Source organism: Phyllostomus hastatus, unplaced genomic scaffold (genome assembly GCF_019186645.2).
Source record: "Phyllostomus hastatus isolate PE091 unplaced genomic scaffold, TTU_PhHast_1.1 phas_contig_468, whole genome shotgun sequence".
NCBI classification, from domain to species: Eukaryota; Metazoa; Chordata; class Mammalia; order Chiroptera; family Phyllostomidae; genus Phyllostomus; species Phyllostomus hastatus.
The window spans coordinates 659,093-680,157 of record NW_025333884.1 but is presented as its reverse complement, the minus strand read 5'-3'; the positions used below and the strand labels follow the sequence as shown (position 1 = coordinate 680,157).

General features: G+C 41.9%; 1 pseudogene; it reads left to right on the top strand.

The window, feature by feature from the left end:
- The first annotated feature begins 18,753 nt into the window (after nt 1-18,753).
- On the top strand, nt 18,754-20,047 carry LOC123823050 (annotated as a pseudogene).
- Nucleotides 20,048-21,065: the final 1,018 nt, after the last annotated feature.

The window sequence follows — 21,065 nt, the reverse complement described above, 5'->3', positions numbered from 1 at the left end:
CAGAGTATTGTATTAGCTGTGGGCTTTCATGTATGGCATTTATAATTTCTAGTAGTTTTCTTCCATTTCTATGTCCCTGTCTTTTGTTAAAAGCATAACCACTTGTCTCTGGAGATTTAATTCACCATGATATTTAACCCACAGGCAGGAAATAAAGTTCTGTTCAGACAGAAATTTTTCAGATGAAACTTCTCCAGGTCTGAGATCATAAAGACTGAGCTAGGCCATCTTTATTGCCTAATGAATTACTTATCAATAATGAGAGGTAAATGCCTTCTACCAAACTCTAAAGTTCCTTTGGCCCCAGATTTAGACAGAGGTGGTCAGTTTGCCTACCCCCACTTACATGAAAGTTTACATGAGAGTATTAACTGAATTTTTTAAGGTCAAAGAAAGTTTTAGGAAAGGATTGGCAGAAGCTTATGAGAAGAAAATTTCACCTGATGATGAGGTTATAGGACATAGAACCTGGGAATGTGTTCCCTGTGCTGATAATACAGAGATGTCTGTGGGAGAAGGTCAGGTATCACCCTGTGTGGATCTGGAGTCAGAGAGGAGATGCAGTTCTGTCCTTATGAGTTGTCAGGTGAACAAAGACAATCACCCTTTTGCAGAGGTCAGAGCCACCCAATGACTTTTACAGAGCTCACTGTGGACTGTGAATAGCTGAAATCTTTGAGAAAGCAGTATGGCCCAAGGTCCCAAACCCAGTGTTTAATTTTTTTTATTGTTGATGCTATTACAATTGTCCCATTTTTTCCCATTTGTCCCCTTCCCCCAGCTCCCTCTTTTCACAGTCAATTACCACACTGTTTTCATGTCTGTGTGTGATGCACATATGTTCTTTGTCCCTAATCCCTTCCCCTTCTTTGAACCAGTCCCACCATGCCTCAGCCCACCCCTAATCATCCATGTCCTCTATTTCTCCACAGAGACTGTGAGAAATCTCATTCTTTCAGCCAGAAAAAAAGTCACTGTCACAAAGAATAAGTACATCATGGTCTTGATGTGTTACACACATGTGATCTCCAGTGAGTGGTTGTTCAATGGCCTACGTCTGCAACTCAAGGGGAAGATGAAGTTGTCTGGGTGCAAGAGAGCCCTCACCACAGGCTGCACCAGAAGCCAGGATGCTGGTGTTTGCCAGTGTGAAGTCCTCAGCCATTTCAGTTTCCTTGACAGTGAACCCCTCAGGCTGTAATGCTGTATTAGGGGTCCTTCTGCCCTCCTCTATGTCATTAAACACTGTATAAACTTTTAAAACCTTTTAAATAGATTTGTTATAAAGGTCAAAAGCTTATATAAAACTTGCATTGAGTCAATAAATGCTCAAAAATGTGTGGTCTGACATTGTCATTATTGCTGACTTAAGGTCCCCCTCCACACCAGATCCCACCTCTGGTTGGTCTCAGTTGCACCAGCTTCACAGAGGAAGTGACACCAAGTCCCCCAGTGGATGAGCAGTGATTGTGTGTTGACCCAGAGGGGCACATGATGAGTTTGTGTAAGTCCAAGCTCTTCCCCTGTTCCAAGGGGACATGTGGAAGGAGCTTGGACACTATCGTGGACAACAGGAATGGACAGAGGGATACCCATGGGGGTAGAGACACTAATACTTTTTCATGTCTGACTTTTCAAAAAAAAAAAACTTCTCAAGTCTTTTTGGGTATTCTTATTTTCATGGCAATAGATTTATTTGTATAAGTTTAGTATGATTGTTTTTCTATTTAATAGGATATAATTTAAAACATTGTTAATACTGAGGCTTTGGCTCAAATGTTTTAGTTCAGACTGATAATTACAGAGTTAGGAATGATTTCACCTTTTATGGAGCTACCTTGACCTAATGGGTCTTTCGGTCTCTTTGGAAGAAGAGGGCATCACCCAAAGCTAGAGAGACTGCAGGTGTAGTGTGAGGGTGAGGCTTCCTAACCTCAAGAGGCTGTTACAACTTTCATCTCAGGTCTCATAGAAAAACCTGCATCAAAACAAACTATGTGGTGAATGTCAGCTCCTCTGCACTGAGATAAGTAATCAGGCCAAACAAAGAGACGCCAGCCATGTTGTTAGGGTCAAGAACATTGTTAGTCTGCCCTGGCCAGGTGGCTTAGTTAGATGGATCATCATCTTGTGCACCAAAAAACTGCGGGTCCAATCAATGGTCAAGGGTCACACTTATGTTGCATGTTTGTTCCCTAGTCAGGGTGCATACAGGAGTTATTTAATTGATGTTTCTTATTTTCTCTCTCTCTCTCTCTCTTTCTCTCTCTCTCTCTCTCCAATTATAAAAAAAGAATTCATTTCTTCCTTGGAGATGATGTTTGATCAAAGGGAGATAACTGTAGGGAGAAATGTAATGTTTCCATGGAAAACTCAAGAAGCACAGCCTTTCAGGAGATTAGATTATGGCTCTGTTTAGGGACTACCAGCCATTTTTTGCTTGTTTATATATTGCTGGAAACTTGCACTTTTTAAATAAATTACAGGAGCTAATGAAGATGCAAACTGGGTCTTGGCTGAAAGAGGTTTGTGTTTCCCTCTGCTGTGCAGAAAGCATTTTTGTTATGACCTAAAGTTTTAATGTTAACTCATAGTCACTAACCTTCAGAGATATTCTTCCTGACTATAAGCCTCTAACCTCCATTTTCTTAGAGCATTTCTTTTAGAAATGTAATTTCAATTTGTAATTGTGGATTCTTTCTCTGCATTTTTGAAATATACATATTCCTTTTTAAGAGCTTCTTGCTTGCTAGTGTTATGACCCAGAGAATATCTGTCAAAGGCCCAGGTCCATCCCTTTGAAACTTAATCTTCGTGGTGTTTTTGTGTTCTGTTGTCTGAGGGAGGGTAGAAACCTAGCTTGTGTATGGACTCTTAAAACCAAGATATAAAACAACCTCTTGTTCCAATTTCATGAGAAGTTTTTCTTTTCTTTTGTGTAAAGCCCATTATTAAATGCAGATGCTTGTGATTCCCTCTGCTGTTTTAAAATCTCCCCAGTCTTTTGTTCCAGGGGAGTTGAGTTCAGTCTCACTGTCTTGTTGCATGGCATTGAATAAAGTCTTTTTGCTTCTTTAAGCTTCTTTGATGCATCTTTACTTTGACATCACCCACCTGTAATTAGCTGACCCTGTCACCTTGCTCACAGTGTTAATCCTTCCTACATTGTCAAACCTTCCAACTTCTCTTTTTATCTGGCTACAATTCTTCAAATAAATGTTTCAGATTTTCCTCCCTCTCTTCTGACTTGGCGTCCATAGCAGGAGGTGACCTGACTGCTCACATCCTTCTGGGGCTTCAGGTTGCTTTTCCCCAGAATCTATGAAGATGTGTCTCCATAAAAGTGTGCACTTTCCCAGTGACCTAATCATCAGCATTGTTTTCATCCTACACTTATTTTCACTGCACCTTCAAGGGACAAGGTCAGAGAGATTTTAAAAGATATTCTGTCACAAAACTCAACTACTCTGTCATACAAGCAGGGCTCTGTCGTCTCAGTCAGTGGGAGGCCTGCATTTGATGACATTTTCAGTTCTGACCTGGAGCTCAGGCCAGACATCATTGACTTCATTTTTTCTTTATTTTTACAAATTTTATGTGCCTGTCCTTGGAGAGACAACAACCAGAATCTGGGATATGGGAAATAAATCTCCTCCCTGGCTCTGCTTCTTTTCTTGTTCTTTGTGACCTCTGGTGTATGTGGCCAGAAAAAGTTCCTTAGAGAACTGTCCAGGGGTGCATTGTGTCAAGCAGAGGTGGATATAGAAGGGGTTTGGGGAGGGGTCTGCTCTGAGTCAGGATGAGAAATTGTACAGCCTTGGTGATTTGGGGGTGTTAGACATTATATGGGTTTTAGAGGCCCTAGGGGTGCCATGCATGAAAGCTTTTGGGAGGGTCTCAGAATGGGGCTAAAATATGAGTGAGGGGCTAACCTACCTGTTGAGGGAGGAGCCACTGGAGCTGGTTAGTTGAAGTAAAAGGTGCCATTCTTTTAGGCTTAGATGGGCATGAGTGGTGAGACACGGTGGGGGGAAAGAAATAATGTTTGTAATGATTCAGATTAGTGCCTTGACATTAAGGCAGGACAGAGCATCAGAGGTTCAGGTTGGCAGGAGACACTGGATGAAAAGAATGGGAAGAAGAAAACAGAATTCAGATTCATAATTTTCAGAAGTTAGATAGTTGAGGAATGGGAAGCAACCCCTCAGTGGGTTCAGGGTTTTATTTGGGGTGATGAAAATGTTTTAGCACTAGGTAGACGTGGTGGCTACACAACACTGTGATTACACTAAATGCCACTGAATTGTTCACTTTAAAATGATTAATTTTATCTTACATGAATTCTACCTTATAAAATGATTATGGTGAACTAATGAAGCCAGACCACCCCCCAAAAAAGACAAACAAATATACTATATAATTCCATTTCCATAAAATTCTAGAAAATGCAAACTCATCCATCAAGAAAAGCAAAATATGAGTGATTTCCTGAGGACTGTGAGGTGGGGTGCAGAAGGAGGGATTACATGTGAGAAATTTGTGAATAAAAAGAATACATGGAGTGTGTAGGCATGTCAACACTGATCAGATTGTATGTTTCACATATATGTGGTTTATAGTCACTCTCATCTTAGTTAAGTTGTAATCAAGGTTTGATGTCATAAATTGATTGTGTTGTTGGGAATGGAGAATATTGTTCCTTTAATACTGCTGTTTACAAGTGGGCAGGCTCTCGATTTGTGCCCACAGGAGTATAATAATGACAGCAGCTGGTTATTTTTTGTTGTTTTTTGCGCTTACTGTGTACTGGGTACTTCAGAAATATTATTATATTTAACCAACCAAATAAGTCAGTTGAACTCATTTATTTTACTCAATGTTCCTATCTCCTGGTTTTTGCACATGCTGTGTTCTCTGCCTGGACCTTTTATTCCTGCTCCCTCTTGAGCTTTAAGTTAGCTCAAGCTCATTCCCTATTAGATGCCTCCCTTCGGGAATATTTTTTCTGGTCTTTCAATATAAATAAGAATCCCACTTACACAAGTTCATTATGCTTCATATTTTACCCTTTCAACCATTATCAAATGTATAATTTTTTTACACATTTATCAAGTCACACCACCTAAGTGCTGATCATCTGCTTGACACTGATCTAATCACTAGGGATATAGCTGTGAAAGAACAGACAAAATCTCAGTCTTCATAGACACTTGACATACTGGTGGGGGAGTTGTATATTAAGCCAAAGAACAACAAAAATAAAAATGTGTTATAGTGTGTTAGAAGGAAATAAGGCATACTCTGGGTGGCTTTCAATTTTTTTAATTTAAAAATATTAAAGTAGCACAGAAAAAACAAACTGGTGGGAGTACAAACACAGCAGGAGATGAGAGAAGATGAAGTTGAAGAGGGAGAGGCCATTGGCCAGAACTTTGGCTTTACTCTGAGTGAACAGGGAAGCCTCTGGAAGATTCAGAGAAGGAGTGTGTTCTGTTTTTAGTGGAAAGAACAATTTTGTCTACTCTGAAGTTATTTCTTTGAAACAATGATTTTAGCTGTTTATTCAGAAAAATCTCAGGAAGAACCTATTACATGTTTCATACTTCTGCCAAGAGATTCAGACAGAAAAACTTGCTTCAGGAAAAGAATTAGAATGTTCACCTTAGCCTAATTTGATTAAGTATGGTAAATAGAAGGGCTTCAGACAGGCAGCTGTTGGGTAATAACCCCGTGTCCCACTGTTTCTGAGTTACCTAAAAAGAATTGTCCTGTCATGTAGGCTCTGCTCTTCCCAACTACCTGTAAATTGCCCATTATCCCTTCTGAAATTTAAGCCCTCATTATCCACCTTTATTCTTCTTTGTTCAAAATGTCTTATATACCCAATGTTGCCTCACTGTTTTTGGAATTTTATTTTATTTTATTTTTACAAAAAATTTAAAAGATTTTTTATTTATTTACTTTTAGATAGAGGGGAAGGAAGGGAGAGAGAGAGAGAGAGAAACATCAATGTGTGGTTGCCTCTCACATGCCCCCTACTGGGGACCTGGCCTGCAACCCAGGCATATGTCCTGACTAGGGATTGCAGGCCAGTGCTCAGTCCACTAAGCCACAGCAGCCAGGGCTGTTTTTGGATTTTTAGTGTTTCTGTGAATTCCCCATGCTCATGTGTTAAAAACTTGATTGTATTCTGCTAATCTGTCTTTGCTAATTTTATCATTAGCCCACCCAGAGGAATTTAGGAGGTGGGAGGAACAGTATTGGTATTTTTCAGCCCTCGCATTTGTCAGGATTCATGTGGCTGCTGGGTTGAGGGAAGGGAGCCCAGTGAAGAGGCCAGTGCAGTCACCCAGGTGACAGATGAGCGTGGTTGGACCAGCTTGGGAAGTAGAGTTGGTTTCTGGATTTATTCTGAGCTCAGAGAAAAAAGGATTTGTTAAAGGGTTGGATGTAGGGTGGAAAGAAAAGGAAGATTTGGGAAAACACAAAAGAGATTCAGGAAATTTCTGGAGGAGCTCATTGAGATAAAAATTTTGGCTGGGATCAAGAATCTTAATGCATCTTAATGTACCTTTTAGTTATTAGTTGTCAAGTAAATACTTGGAGAGACTTCTGGTCAAGATGGAGGTATAGGTAAACATAGCTTGCCACATCAAAATTACTTCTAAAATATAGAACAACCATCACTCAGAACCATTGGAAACTGAGTTGAATGGAAGTCTGACAACTATGGAATTAAAGAAACCACATCCATCCAGGCTGGTAGGAGGGACAGAGACATGGATTGGGCTGTCCTGCATCCATGTGTGGTGGATAAAAATTTGGGAGAAATATCTTGGGAGTGAGGAGTCCCAGCCTCACACAACTTCTGCCAGCCCATGGTTCCAGTGCCAGGAAGATAAGTACCCATAACTTCTAGCTGCAAAAACCAGTGGGAATTCAGTCAGTTGAAGAAACTTCTAGTGTCCCAAGCAGTTCCCCTTAAAGAACCCACATATGGACTTACCTACTCAGACTCACTCTCTCTGAGCTCCAGAACTGGGGTAGCAGCTTGAAAGGCAGTGGTGGCATATGGGGAGGAACAGTGTCTAGCATCAAGACAAGAGCTGGGGGATAGTTTTCTCCCAGACAGAAAGGTGGGAAGAGGCCATTGTCCCATTCTGAGCCCTCCCTTGACAGAATTACAGAGCTGGCAGGCTGGTGCCATATCTCAGACTCCATATTGGCTAACACTGTTTGCACTGCCCTGGAGATCACTTGAGACTCTACCCTCCCCAATCTATGGGCTTACCCCAAACTGTTAACCATGACTTTTCCATATGAATGGTTGGTCTTGGCTCATGCTTCACAAGTTCCTTAATCCTGTCAGCAAGCAACAACTGGCCCCAGTCAGCCCCCAGTCCCTGTACCTCCTGCTAAGTGGGAAAGGCCCAGCACTAGTAGCAGCCAGCCTCAATTCACAGTTGGGCTTCACCTGGGAGTCTCCAAGCCCAGCACAAGTAGCAGACATCTCATACTGTTTCATAGATCATGCAGGGCAGCCCTGGGCAGAGCACAGGTGAGGGGTGACCTTAGCCTGCACCACCTGGGAAATCCCAGAGCCTGCACACCCATTGGACAGCTACAAGCCATATCAGAGCACCACCACCTTGATCTACACAGCTGACCCTACATGAAGGGCAGACATTGGTGGTCAGTGGTCACAAGTAGTCCTTGCAGCTGCCTGGCTTGGGTAAACCTGTCCCACTGACCTGCCAACAGCAATCGAAGCTCAACTATAAGAGGGGGCTGTACTCAGTCCATATGGAAGGCGCACCTTGACTACCCAACTTGGGTCATAGGAAAGGCTGGGACACTGGACCCTACAGGACACCTATTACATTAGGCCATGCAACCAAGACAAGGATTCACAGCAGTTTTAGCTAATACATAGAAACAAACACATGGAGGCTGCCAAAATGAGGAGGCAAAGAAACATGTCTCAAATGAAAGAACAGATCAAAACTCCTGAAAAAGAACGAAACAAAACAGAGATAAACAATCTATCAGATGCAGAGTTCAAAATGCTGGTTATAAGGATGCTCAAGGAACTTATTGAGGACCTCAACAGCATAAAAAAGATCCAGTTAGAAAAGAAGGATACACTAATTGAAATAAAGAACACTTTATAGGGAAACAAACAGTAGAGTGGATAAAGCCAAGAATCAAATAAATGAATCGGAACATAAGGAAGAAAAAAACAACCAATCAGAACAACAAGAAGAAAAAAGAATCCAAAAAAATGAAGATAGAGTAAGCAGCCTGTGGGACAACTTCAAGCTTTCCAACATTCACATCATAGGGGTGCCAGAAGGAGAAGAGAAAGCAATAAATTGGGAATCTATTTGAAAAAAATAATGGAAGAAAACTTCCCTAATTTGGTGGAGGAAATAGATATGCAAGTCCAGGAAGCACAGAGAGTTCCAAACAAGATGGACACAGACAGGCCCACTCCAAGACACATCATTATTAAAATGCCAAAGATTAAAGATAAAGAGAGAATCTTAAAAGCAGGAAGATAAAGGCAGTTACTTACCTACAGGGGAGTTCCCATAAGACTGTCAACTGATTTCTCAAGAGATACTTTTTGGGCTAGAAAGGACTGGCGAGAAACACTCAAAGTCATGAAAAACAGGGACCCACAGCCAAGATTGCTCTACCCAGCAACACTATCATTTAGAATCAAAGGGCAGATAAAGAGCTTGCCAGACAAGAAAAAAACTGAAGGAGTTTATCATCACCAAACCATTATTATATGAAATGTTAAAGGGATTTATTTAAGAAAAGAAGATCAGCCCTGGCTGGTACGGCTCAGTAGATTGAGTGCCAGCCTGCTAACTAAAGGGTAGCTGGTCCAATTCCTGGTCAGGGCACATGCCTGGGTTGCAGGCCAGGTCGGGCCCCCAGTACGGGGCATGAGAGAGGCAACCACGCATTGATGTTTCTCCCCTTCTCTTTCTCCTTCCCTTCCCCTCTTTCTAAAAGTAAATAAATAAAATATTTGAAAAAGAAAATAAGATAAAAACTATGAACAATAAAATGGCGATGAATACATATCTATTAACAATTGAATCAAAAAACAAACTAAGTAAACAAGAAGAACAGAGAGAGAATCATGCATACAGAGAGTGTTTTGGTGGTTGCCAGGTGGGATGGGGGTGTGAGGGAATGAGCAAAGAGGTGAGGGATTAAGAAGTATAAATAAGTAGTTACAGAATAGCCATGGGGATGTAAAGTACAGTATAGGAAGTAGAGTAGCCAAATAATTTATATCCATGATCCTTGGATGTGAACAATGGTGTGGTATTACCTGAGGAAGTGGGTAGGGCTGGGTGGAGGGGGGCAGAGGGGAAAATTGGGACAACTGTAATAGCATAATCCATAAAATATAATAAAAAATTAAATAGTTGTACTTCAGCAATGAAGTTCAACTTGTCTCTTTCATCCACTGCTGTGTCCACAGAGCCCAGGACAGTACCTAGTAGGTACAACATAGGAGTCCATTATACATTTTCAGAATGAACAAATGAACAAGGAATGAATAATCAAAACATGTCCTGGACACCCATACACAATACTTCTCATTACCTAAGAAAATACAGAGATGCCACAAAGCTAGTTACTATGACTGCAGAGGCCCTTATAAACCCATTTGTTGTATGACACATCAGGACCTTTTCTGAGCATTCATGCTATCTGTACACATTTTTGGAAGTAAATTAAGTTAGACATGAAAGTGCTTGGATGATATTGAAACCAAGCAGGTACCCTTCTGTGAGCCTCTCCTACCCCAATTCCTCAACAGTAGAGGCTAAATTCCTTCAGGCAGGCAAAAAGCTCATCAGGTACTAATTCAAAATAAGAACTTATAAAAACACAACAAAAGAACCAATTAAGGAGTAAGTGATGATAGTGTAAACACTAATCTGAGCCAGGGTAATATCATAATAATCGGGGACTCAAGACTTGGAAAATTTGCCCTGGCTGGCATAGCTCAGTGGATTGAGCGCGGGCTGCAAACCAAAGTGTCACAGGTTCAATTCCCAGTCAGGGTACATGCCTGGGTTGCAGGCCATGACCCCCAGCAACCACACATTGCTGTTTCTCTCTCTCTCTCTCTCTCTCTCTCTCTCTTTCTCTCTCTTCCTCCCTTCCCTCTCTAAAAATAAATAAACAAAATCTAAAAAAAAAAGACTTGGAAAATTTTAGCTTAAGGTAAAAAGTTGTAAGTCTAGCAAGTGATGTGTATGTTAAAGCATTTGTTTCAGAAACTGCAGATAAGGCCCTTCCTGGCTCCTGGGAAAAACAGCCGACCTCCTGGGGCAGACAGAAGATTACCGCCTGGGGACATCTGAACCTTTGTTATGGGGAGAGCACATGACCACCTCTCCCCCTTGGGAACAGCTAACTGCCCAGGACAGGAATGTTGCAGCTTCTGAATCTCAAAGCCCTCACCACACCTTGTTTGTCCTCCCCCACCCCCTTATAAAAGATCTGGCCAGGGAAGAGAAGGGAAGATGGTTTTGTTAGGGTATGAACCCACCATCTTCTCGGATAGTCGGCCATCTGAATAAAGTGCCCATAAAAGATTCAATCGCTGCCATTGCTTATTGGATTTGGTAGTGACAGACAGCCTGAATGCTGGTCAGTGTCTTTTCTGGTTACAATAATATCATAACAGAAGTATAGAGTTGCTTTTCAGAAATTAAGATCCTCACCAAAGAGAAGCAGTAGACAACAGAATATGGAACATTTTTATTAGCAGATTCAAACATATCTTCTAGTTTTTCTGTAATAAGTCAACACACTTAGATTGATAGAACAGTGTTCAGTATTTTATCTGGTTTGGTAATGATTTAGGTACTCAATGACTTTAATTAAATGAATTAGGTGTGCTAGAACTGAGTTTTCACTGAGACTTGCTAAACCAGCCTTAGAGTTGTGGCTCTGCTGTGAAGGGAAGCTGCCTCAGACATGCCTTTTAGGATGTTGATTTTTATCTGGTTATTGGGAGGAAAAAAAAGACTCAGAAAAAACCCACTTGACCTCACTCTTAAATTGCCCAGAAAGTATTAAGATGGTGGACCAGCTCCAGGAGACATTCAAGGGAATATGCCAAGCAAACATTTATTTACTGAATGTTTGCTTTGGCATCTCCACCTGAATGGCTTTCCTGGTTTTTGAAGCCTCAAACCACAAACTCTCTTTTCTCCTTAGCTTCAGAACAGCATCAAGCCTCAACTGCCTAATACTTTTTTGAAACTCTGATCTCATTGCCTCAGAATACTAATTTGTATAACAGACTTTGCACATTTTTTTCTGTTGATCTGTATGTGTTCATTTAATTATTAGCCTAGCTAGAGGGATTAAAAGATGAGAAAAAAATACCTTTTGCTCCCATAACTAAATGTCATGATTTTTAGTCAAAGAATTAATGGGAAAAAAAATGACCTCATAGGTGTGACAGGAAAGAATGCAGATGAGGCCTAGAGCCTGGAAACTTGTCAGTAAAACAAGTTGCAGGAGACATATTACTTGAGCCAGAGAAGGAGGTAGCCTGCTAAGCCCAAGGCGGATAGATGTATTTTCTGCTTTTAAGGTAGCATCATCTACACAATCCCAAATTAGGTTGCAGAACTTTGTGTTGTCTGCAAGCAGACAAAACTATGGGTCCCAATAACCAAAGATCCCAGGCAGTATGGTGCCAGGGGATAAATTAGATTAAGAAATCATGCAAACTTACATCATAATTGACCAATCCTCATAACCCATGACCCTGGACCCCTTAATCATGTTTTTTTTTAACCTTCTTTTTAATAAAGACTTAAATGTCAACCACTGGATAGTTTGGGTCTTTCAGCATCAGCTGTTCATTCTTTTTTCATTGCTATATTTGAAATATCTCCCTTCTTTTCTTCTACTGCAGCCTGATGTCAGTTTTCTGGCTGTTTATAGACATCAAGGGAATGGACCACACTGTAGGGTGGACAACAATACATACAGAGTTATGGGTACCTCACTGCTTCTGGGATGGGAAACACTTCTTTAGGCCTTGTTCTGTGAGAACAAAGAGGAGAAAAGGGGGTTAAGGTGATCTCCTAAGGTGTGAGAGGTTTTAGAAAAATAGGGGAGCAAAAGTAAAATGTTAATCATCCTAAGCACGTAATATAAGCAGATCACATATATTATCATAATCACTTAGTGTCACATTTGCTAAGTTGTTTTTCCATGTGTGATAAAGGTCTTTTTAAATTTTACTGACAACCAGTTCTCCAATGGGGTTGTTGAGGCAGGAGAGTAAGAAGCCAGGAAATTTCACTGGCAAGTGGCATGGGGAAACTGAGATAGATTGCCAAACAAACTGGCTGAGCAATTACAGCCAGACACAGAAGGTCACCTTTCTGGAGATAACATCAAGGTCTCAGTTGTGTTTCAGCTCCAGGACCAGAAAAGCAGCAAAACTAGGCTGACGACACCAGGACCAACTGCATTGACAAATGATCCCTTGCTCTGGTGTTGACCAATCAGTAGAGACCATGGCCATAAAAGGGCACACCTAGAAATATGATGATTATTGTGCTGAGACTTCTGTAAAATCCCTATTTGCTAGGGAGAGAAAACCCTCAACAAAACCCAGCACATGCTCTTCTTCTGGGGATCACACCCATTCCATTTCCCTCCCTCTTGTTTCCCCACTTCCTCCCACAGCCACTCATCTCCTAAACTCTGAAGGTCCCCATGAGGCTTGCATCCAGAAGAGTGATGGGCAGTGGCAGCTTATCCCAAGCTAACCCCAGAAACTGTCTCCAAGAACCTCTTTTCTTTGACTTCCCATTGAGCTAAAGCATCCCAGCTTATATCTTTTCTCTTGCTTCTTCTATCCTGAGCTTTAATAAATGTACTCTCTGAAATCTTTCCTGCACAAAGTCAAGAACCTGCACACTATCGGCTGGCCCTAGGCAGATTTCTCAGGGCCAGGCCCCCTATCTGGTTACATCTGGTGACCCAGAGTTGAGAGTTTCTTTTCTGAGCTCATGCAGCCTAGCTGGTTCACTTGCAGTTACTCAGAGTCTCCTATCATGGCATAGAGTGGTGGGATACCCGAGAGGAATGTCCCAAGAACTACTTTGCTTACCCATACTTGTTCTAAGTACCAGCCGGGGCCCATTATGCCCTATTGGCTCCTTGCTTTGCATCCAATTAGCTTGGGTGACTTTTTTTTTTTAAATTCTGGACCCCCATATTTTAAAGTAAAAGACTGACTTTTCTTGCTCTGTTTTTTAAAAAATTCTCAAGGTAAAGCTAAAGGTTAAGGATTAAAAAAACTTAGGCTAAGGCAGGAAGCCTTTACTTGCAAATACTTACAAAAATGTGAAGATTTAACTCAAGTGCTATCAACTACAAATGGGCAAAATGTAGTTCTTTGATGCCTCAATCAATTTTTACATGCAAAATTTAAAAATCCAGCTCTAAAATTCAACTGATTGAATGGTATACTTACCTTCATTGGAAATTAGAAGCTCCTAGGAGGAGCAAGGGTAAATTACACTCAGAATAGAGAACCAGAAAAACTGGTCTCAGACAAAGGGGAACTAGGTTTTGTATATGCGTTTTCCTTATGTTTCCTGGTGCTGCAGACATGGTGGTGCTGGTGATTTTTTTTTTTTTTAGGTGTTGGGAAGGGATGTTCCATACTCTCTGTCTGGTCTGGTTCTTTTTAAAATTTTCCTGGGATGGGCTTCACCACTTTGTGTTACCATTTTGGCTTTGCTGTGCATGCCTCGAGGGTTCTGCTGCACACATCTTCAGTGTGTGCTTAGTGGAGCATTTCTCCTTTTCTCTCTCCTCTCCGCATGGGCCAGTCTTTGTCATACATTGTGGAAAATCATTCGGCTTATCTGGAGGATTAAGTTCCAAGTGCAGAAGACATGGTTGCCTTTTGAAGTGTGTGAATAAGCATATAAAAGGTATGATTTTTTGAAAAATAAATCATGTTTAATGGAATGCTGTGGCTTCCTGATGAAGCAAACTTGGTGTGTGATTCAGCTTCCCAATTTGTTCAGTTTAATATGTAATTCACTTTCTCCCCCCCTTTACTAATCACTGGTTGATTAACAACATTAAAACAGAATTAAGAAAGGTACCTAAAAGTTTCTCTGACTTTCTCTAATTAATATACCTACTGGTTTGTGGAAACAAAACAACAGACTTAGTAAATAGGGTTTAAAACCAGAAAAGTTGGCATTCATCCTGCCTGTCACATACCAGATCCAATAAGCAGAGACAGGGTTTGAGTCTTTATGGGCCCTTTATTCAGATGGCTGGTGATCTGAGAAGATGGCGGGTTATGTACCCTAACAGGCCATCTTACATTTCCTGTCATGTCAGTCTTTTATAAGGAGGAAAAAGTGTAGGTGAGGGATTTGGAATTCAAGGGGAAGAAAACGTGTATCTGAAATTCAGGAAGGAGATTAATCAGATAGAAGCTGCAGTCTGGCAGTTTCCCTAACATCCTTTCATCCATTGACTGGTGATTTTCTATCTGGGTCCTGTGTCCTGGGTGATTCTCTTTATCTATGTCCTGAGCAGTGGGATGTCTCCCTGGAACACAATGGTCACGTACCATCTTGATTGCTTATGGTCTCTGCTGAAGACAAAGGTGTTAACTGTTTGTGGTCTCCTGGAGTCAGGGTGGGCTGTACCTTTAGTTCCTGAAACAACAGCTTTTTACATGTATTAACTACTAGGTTTATCAACTATTACCTAAAGCTGAAATTTTCCAACTTGAGTTTCTCCATCGTCCTTACTAATAGTTTAGCCAGAATTGAAATAAACAAAAAAGGGAAAATTCCTGAGGCCCTTGTAGATACTGGGGCTACTTTATCTGTTCTTAAGCATCCCCCAAAAAGCTGTCTTTTCTCTCAGAACATGGTAGAGGTATCTGATCAACCTATGACTATTTTTAAATGAGAACTTGTCCTCTTCCAACTAGGGCATGTTACAGGGCAACATGCACGTCTACTGGTCAAATCAGCCCCAATTCACCTGATTGAAAGAGATTTTCTTGAAACCCATGATGCCTCCATATCCTGTTTCAAGAAGAGTGAAATGTATTTAGATCTAAATGAATCAAATACTGAACAAATTGGGAAAATAATGACTTTAAAAATTTTTTCACAAGAGGAAAATGATCTTGAGACTAAACATTTATTGCAGGACATTCCAAAGAAACTTTGGGCCTTTTCCAGTACAGATATTGGCAAGATCCAGTCAGCCACTTATATTAAGACAACTATTGATAATACTTTGCTTCTGCTTAATATTCATCAATATCCTTTAACACCCCATAGAGTAGCTGGAGTTATGCTCATTCCACAAGATTACTTAAAAGGGGGACTTATGATTTCATGTACAAGCACCTGTAATTCTCTTTTTTTTCCAGTAAAAAAGAACAAATGGAGAAGGATGGAGACTTGTATAGAATCTCATATCTATAAACAAGATAGTTACTCCCAGTTTTCCTGTGGTTCTAAGTCCACATAGTGCCTTATTAAGAGCCATTCTTGTGGACGTCCAATGTTTTTCAGTAATAGATTTATGTAGTGCCTTTTTCAGCATTTCAGGAAAGAAAGACAGTAAATATCTCTTTGCCGTCACCTAGGAAGATTACCAATGTACTTGGACTAAAATATTGCAGGTATATGCAGAGTCCCATCCATTTTTGGCAGTCCATTACTGGTTTTGGTAGTGACAGTCAGCACAAATGCCAGCTTTTCCAATTTCACTAAGAGCATGTTTTTTATAGACACAAAGGCATTGGTGTCAGCATAGGAGGAGGCCACTAAGTGCCCAGTGATGTCCCAGGTTTGGGTCTTTACCCCTTGTATAGTTAAGAGTGAGGACAGGGGCCTGCTAACAGCAAGGGTCAAACTTCCTTTCATTCTTGAAATTCCCTGTCCTCAGCTTATGAGTGACATCCCTAGGGCCATGGCAACAGCCTGTGTCCTTCTTCTTCTCACTGAGACCTGAGCGGGCAGAAACTCTGGATCCTCCAACCCGAGCAGACTTACTACCAGGGGAGGAGGGAGCATATTCTGACCTTAAAGGAATTAGGGGATGACTCCTTATCCTGAAGATGCCTGGTCTCTGGGACGCCTGCTGGTGACCCCTGAAGACATCTGACCTGCCCATGGTGTCCTGAGGAACAAATGAGACTTCCATTGCAGGATGGGACAGGAGGATCCACAGGATCCTGCTTCATTTATATAAGTATTTAACTTTTTTAGCTTAATAAAACACTACACCCTAGTAATGCCAGAGAGACAGACAGACAACACATAATATACAGATGAACACATATGCATATTCATCAAGACCATACACATAATCTGAATTACTAATTTTTGTAGAGAAAGCAGTTGCTTAAGGTATTAGCTTAAAGTTAGAAACTTAAAACTTTCACAAAATTCTATGACCCTCACATTTTACAAACATTTTACAACTTTTATATTTTCAAAAACTGTTCTACCTATTCAGAAATAACCATTTTTTACAGCAACTAATTTTCCTCCTTTTTTCTCAAAAGTATCTCTGTTACAGAACCTCACCCCCCCGTCCTGGGGAGTGTTTCTTTATTCTAGGTTTTATGCCTGCCGCTCTCAATGCCAGAGTTGGTAAAAAGGAAAGAAATTATTTAATTAAAAGTTATACAGGTTTAGAATAATGGAGGGATTCTGCTGTTAAATCTCACTCCCTTCAGAAACAAAGAAATGCCCACAAACACAGTCCTGCCCTCGCCCCACCTCACCCTCTCCGAGTCAGGCCTGTCTCAGAGCACGCCTGTCAGAAATACCACCCTCCAGAAGAAAAAAACAGAACTCCGCAGCTCACTTCTCTGGTTCCTCCTCGTAATCTGGCCAGGTCTCCCTGGGTTTCCAGTACCATCAGCTGTGTCCCCGCGATCACCAGCTCTTAATTGAAAACCACAAGGTGCCAGCAAGAGTGCTTTCATTCCCTTTTTACCTGCATGGTAGTGCCAGGTCCCACCTTGTTCCCGTCCCACACTGCCGCCGGCCTTTTTGTTTAAATCCTGGCCTGGATCTTCCTACTAACCCCATTTCCGACTCCTTCCACAATAGGCTACACCTGCCAGCATTCCTGCATTTTTCCACCCTTCTGGACTGCTGTAGTTAGTCTGGCCAGGCCAGGCGAGGCCCTGGAGGCGAGGAGCAACCTTCTCCAAGCTCTCCCTGCATGCGCTCTATAATAACCCGGGGAGCTGCCTCCCAGCTACACCAGGGGTCAAAGTCTAGCCCATTTCTAGCTTTGGAACAAAAACATATCTCAAAATAATGATCTTATTTATAGCGTTAAGATCTACAAATCTCAACCCCTTTCCAATTTGTTTCTTAACTGAAAGTACAAGAAGACTACAGGGGCTTATACATTAAATTATGGTTTCTTTTTAAGTAATCTTGAATAATGGTCTTAATTCCAGCTACTGCATTGGGTCTTGAAAAAATATTGGTGAGTATTAGGTAGAGGCAAATAACTACCAACAGTTATTTTAATAGGAGTAGCTACTTGATCTTGCTGACATTTTTACTGAAAAAGGCCTAAAATTGCATTGGAATATCCTGCAACAAACATTCATTCTCAAACTTATATTTCTTTTGTGGAAGTTTCTTTAAAACCATTATATTCACTTGGTTCAGTATTCTATTTATTTAGTTCTAAATACATTTCACCCTTCTGGGGAAAGGATGTGTAGGCATTATGGTTTACAAGAAAATCTCACCCTGTTCCTGGCTGGTGTGGCTCAGTGGCTGAGTGCTGGCCTGATAATCAAAAAAGGTGGTAGGTTTGATTCCCAGTCGGGGCACTTGCCTGTGTTGTGGGCCAGGTCCCCAGTGGGGGGCCTGTGAGAGGAAACCACACATTGATGTTTCTCTCCCTCTCTTTCTCCCTCCCTTCCCCTCTCCCTAAAAAGTTAAAATAAAATCGTATAAAAAGAAAGAAAGAAAATCTCAGCCTATCAAGTGAATTGTGGCCAATTTGACCAGCAAAAGTATGCTGCCTTGTAACATTCTCTAGCTGAAAGGAGACAGGTTCTGATTTAAAAAGTCATTGATTAATTCTGTTTCTTTTTTATTTCTGCATTTCATTTTCGTCCGTAAGCCTTTTTAAGAAGGATGGACTCCTCTACAAGAGTTTTTCAGGAAATCTTATTTAGTATTCTGTTGCTTTTCTCCCCCAAACCAGTGGGTTTATTCATTGGAACAGGACCCAATAGCCAGGATCACATGTTCTAACAGTTAAATTAAATTCTTTTGCAAGCCTATCAGGGTCCTGTAGAAAATTGGGGGCATTTTTAGGTAGAGTTTTAAAATCTGTTCCAGTTTAAGGAAAATATATAAGCACTGGTTACCCTTTTTCTGAGATTGGCTTTTCTTTGAGGAAAGCTGGTAGAATTTCTGGATTATCCTCATCTGGATTTCCGCACTCATTTTCCCTTAAATTGGTAGGGGGTGGTAGCTGAGGAGATACACAGGAGACAGGGGAGAAGAAAGAGAGAAAGGGCTGGCAAGCACGGATGAGAAAGCCCAGAGAGCAAAGGACACAGCGGAGTTGCAGAAATTGGAGGAAAGGACTCTGATTACTCCAATTACTTCGAGGCAGCACTAGACCCCCACCCCCTTCCTCCGTGGAATCATCATGGTGACTGGGACCCTGTACTCATGCCCTGAAAACTGGGGGACCCATCAGGCCCTCACTGCTGCTCAGTACAGTGGGCTCAGGTCCTCCTGCTGTCCTCACCACCCTACTTTGGCCAAACCAATCGCACCCCTGAATTTCTCCACATATTTCCTGCCGGCAAGGTTCCAGCATTTGAAGGTGAAGAGGGATTCTGTGTCTTCCAGAGCAATGCCATTGCCTACTATGTGGGCAATGAGAAGCTGTGGGGAAGGAGTCCAGAGGCAGCGGCCCAGGCGGCACAGTGGGTGAGCTTTGCTGACAGCAACGTAGTGCCCCCAGCCAGGACCTGGGTGTTCCCCACCTTGGGCCTCATGCGCTACAGCAAGCAGGCCACAGAGAATGCTGAGGGAGAAGTGAGGCGAGTTCTGGGGCTGCTCGGTGTTCGCTTGAAGACAGACTCCTGTGGTGGGCGAAGTGTGACACTGGTGACATCACAGTTGTCTGTACCCTGTCGTGGTCCTATAAACAGGTCCTGGAGCCTTCCGTCCGCCAGGCCTTCCCAGCACCAACCACTGGTTCCTCACCTGCATTCACCAGCCCCAGGTCTGTGCTGTCCAGGGGGGAGGTGAGGCTCAGTGAGAAGATGGCCCAGTTCGATGCTGAGAGGTGTGCAGAGAGCCAACCGAAAACAGACACCCTTCAGAAGGAGAAGGGATCTTGGGAGGAGAAGCAGAATTGCCAGGCTGGGTGGAAAAATGAGAAAAAGGCAGCTGCCCTTGCTCTCGAGAAGGAGATAGACGAATGTGAGCAGGCGCTGGCCGCTGAGTTGAAAGCCAAGGACCCCTTTGTTCCCCTGCCCAAGAGTACCTTTGCGCTGGATGAATTTAAGCTCAAGGTCCCCAGTGAGGACACACTCTCTGTGGTGCTGCCGTATTTGGGGGAGCACTTTGGTAAGGATGGCTGGTCCCTATGGTACCACTTCCCCAAGGAGCTCACCGAGACCTTCATGAGCTGCAGCCTCATCACTGAAATGCTCCAGTGATTGGACAAGCTGAGAAAGAATGCCTTTGCCAGTGTCATCCTCTTTGGATTCAACAACAGCAGCTCCACTTCTGGATTCTGGGCCTTCCAAGGCCAGGAGCTCACCTTTCCACTGAGTCCAAACGGGCAGGTGGACTACAAGTCATACACTGGGCAGAAACGGTGTCCTGGCAGAGAGGAGCCCCGGATGCTGGCTCAAGAGTACTTTTGCTGGGAGGGGGCCTTGCAGGACATGGGCAAAGCCTTCAGTCAGGGCAGTCTCTTCAAGTGAACATGTTTTGCCATCGCCTAGCTGCCTGCACCTGTTCTTCAGGAAGATGGGGTCATTAAAGGAAACTGAACACTGAAAAAAAGGAAAGAAAGAAATTGGAGGAATGGGTGTTGGCATTTGGTAGCTTAAATAACCTTCTTTGGTTTAGAGACAATCTCTAATATTTTTATCAACTATTATTTTTTTTTAAAATAGAGTTTAAAATATAACCAGAGACATTGAAACTAAGAACAATCTGACAGTAACCAGAGCAGGGGGGTGGAAAATGGGAGGAAGAGTTTTCAGGAACTACTGTAAAGGACACATGGACAAAACCAAGGCGGAGTGGAAGCAAGGGAGGGTGGTCTGTGTGAACAGGATGGGTGGGGGGAGTGGTGGGAAGAAAATGCAGACAACTGTAATTGAACAACAATAAATTTAAAAAAGGAAAAATAGAGTTTATTTGTGCTAACTCTGAAAGACATCAGTCAAACTTAAACCAGTTTTAATATTAAATACTTTGCTCAGACCATAAGATCTTGTTTAATCTACATAAGAATTTATTTTTTTGCCAGTGAAATATTATACCCTATTTATGTCACTCAGAGGCAGAAAATGCACCACACTTAATATATAGATGAACATATGCCATATGAATACCATATACATAATTTGCATTATTAATTCTTATAGAGAATGCATACAATTTTTTTTCATTTGTTTTTGACAACTTTTAAGGAACCTGGTGAAAGGAAGGCTATCAGGCAAGGGCAAATGTAGCTTCTTAAGGTTTTAAAATGGCATCTTTTTACCTTCAGTTATTTTAGTCTTGTTTGTATTTCTAATGATGTAGCAGGAAGGCCTGTTGAGACTCAGTGATAAACTTTGAGGGCAGTGAAAAATCTCAGCTTTAGTCTAAAGAATTAAACACCAGAAGAGAGAGTAGGCAGAGAGAGCTGCTTTGGTTCACTAGAGATGCTAAGAAAGGCATGAGTTTAGGCAGGGCTGTTTCGGTTCCCTAGTGATGCTGTAGGAAAGA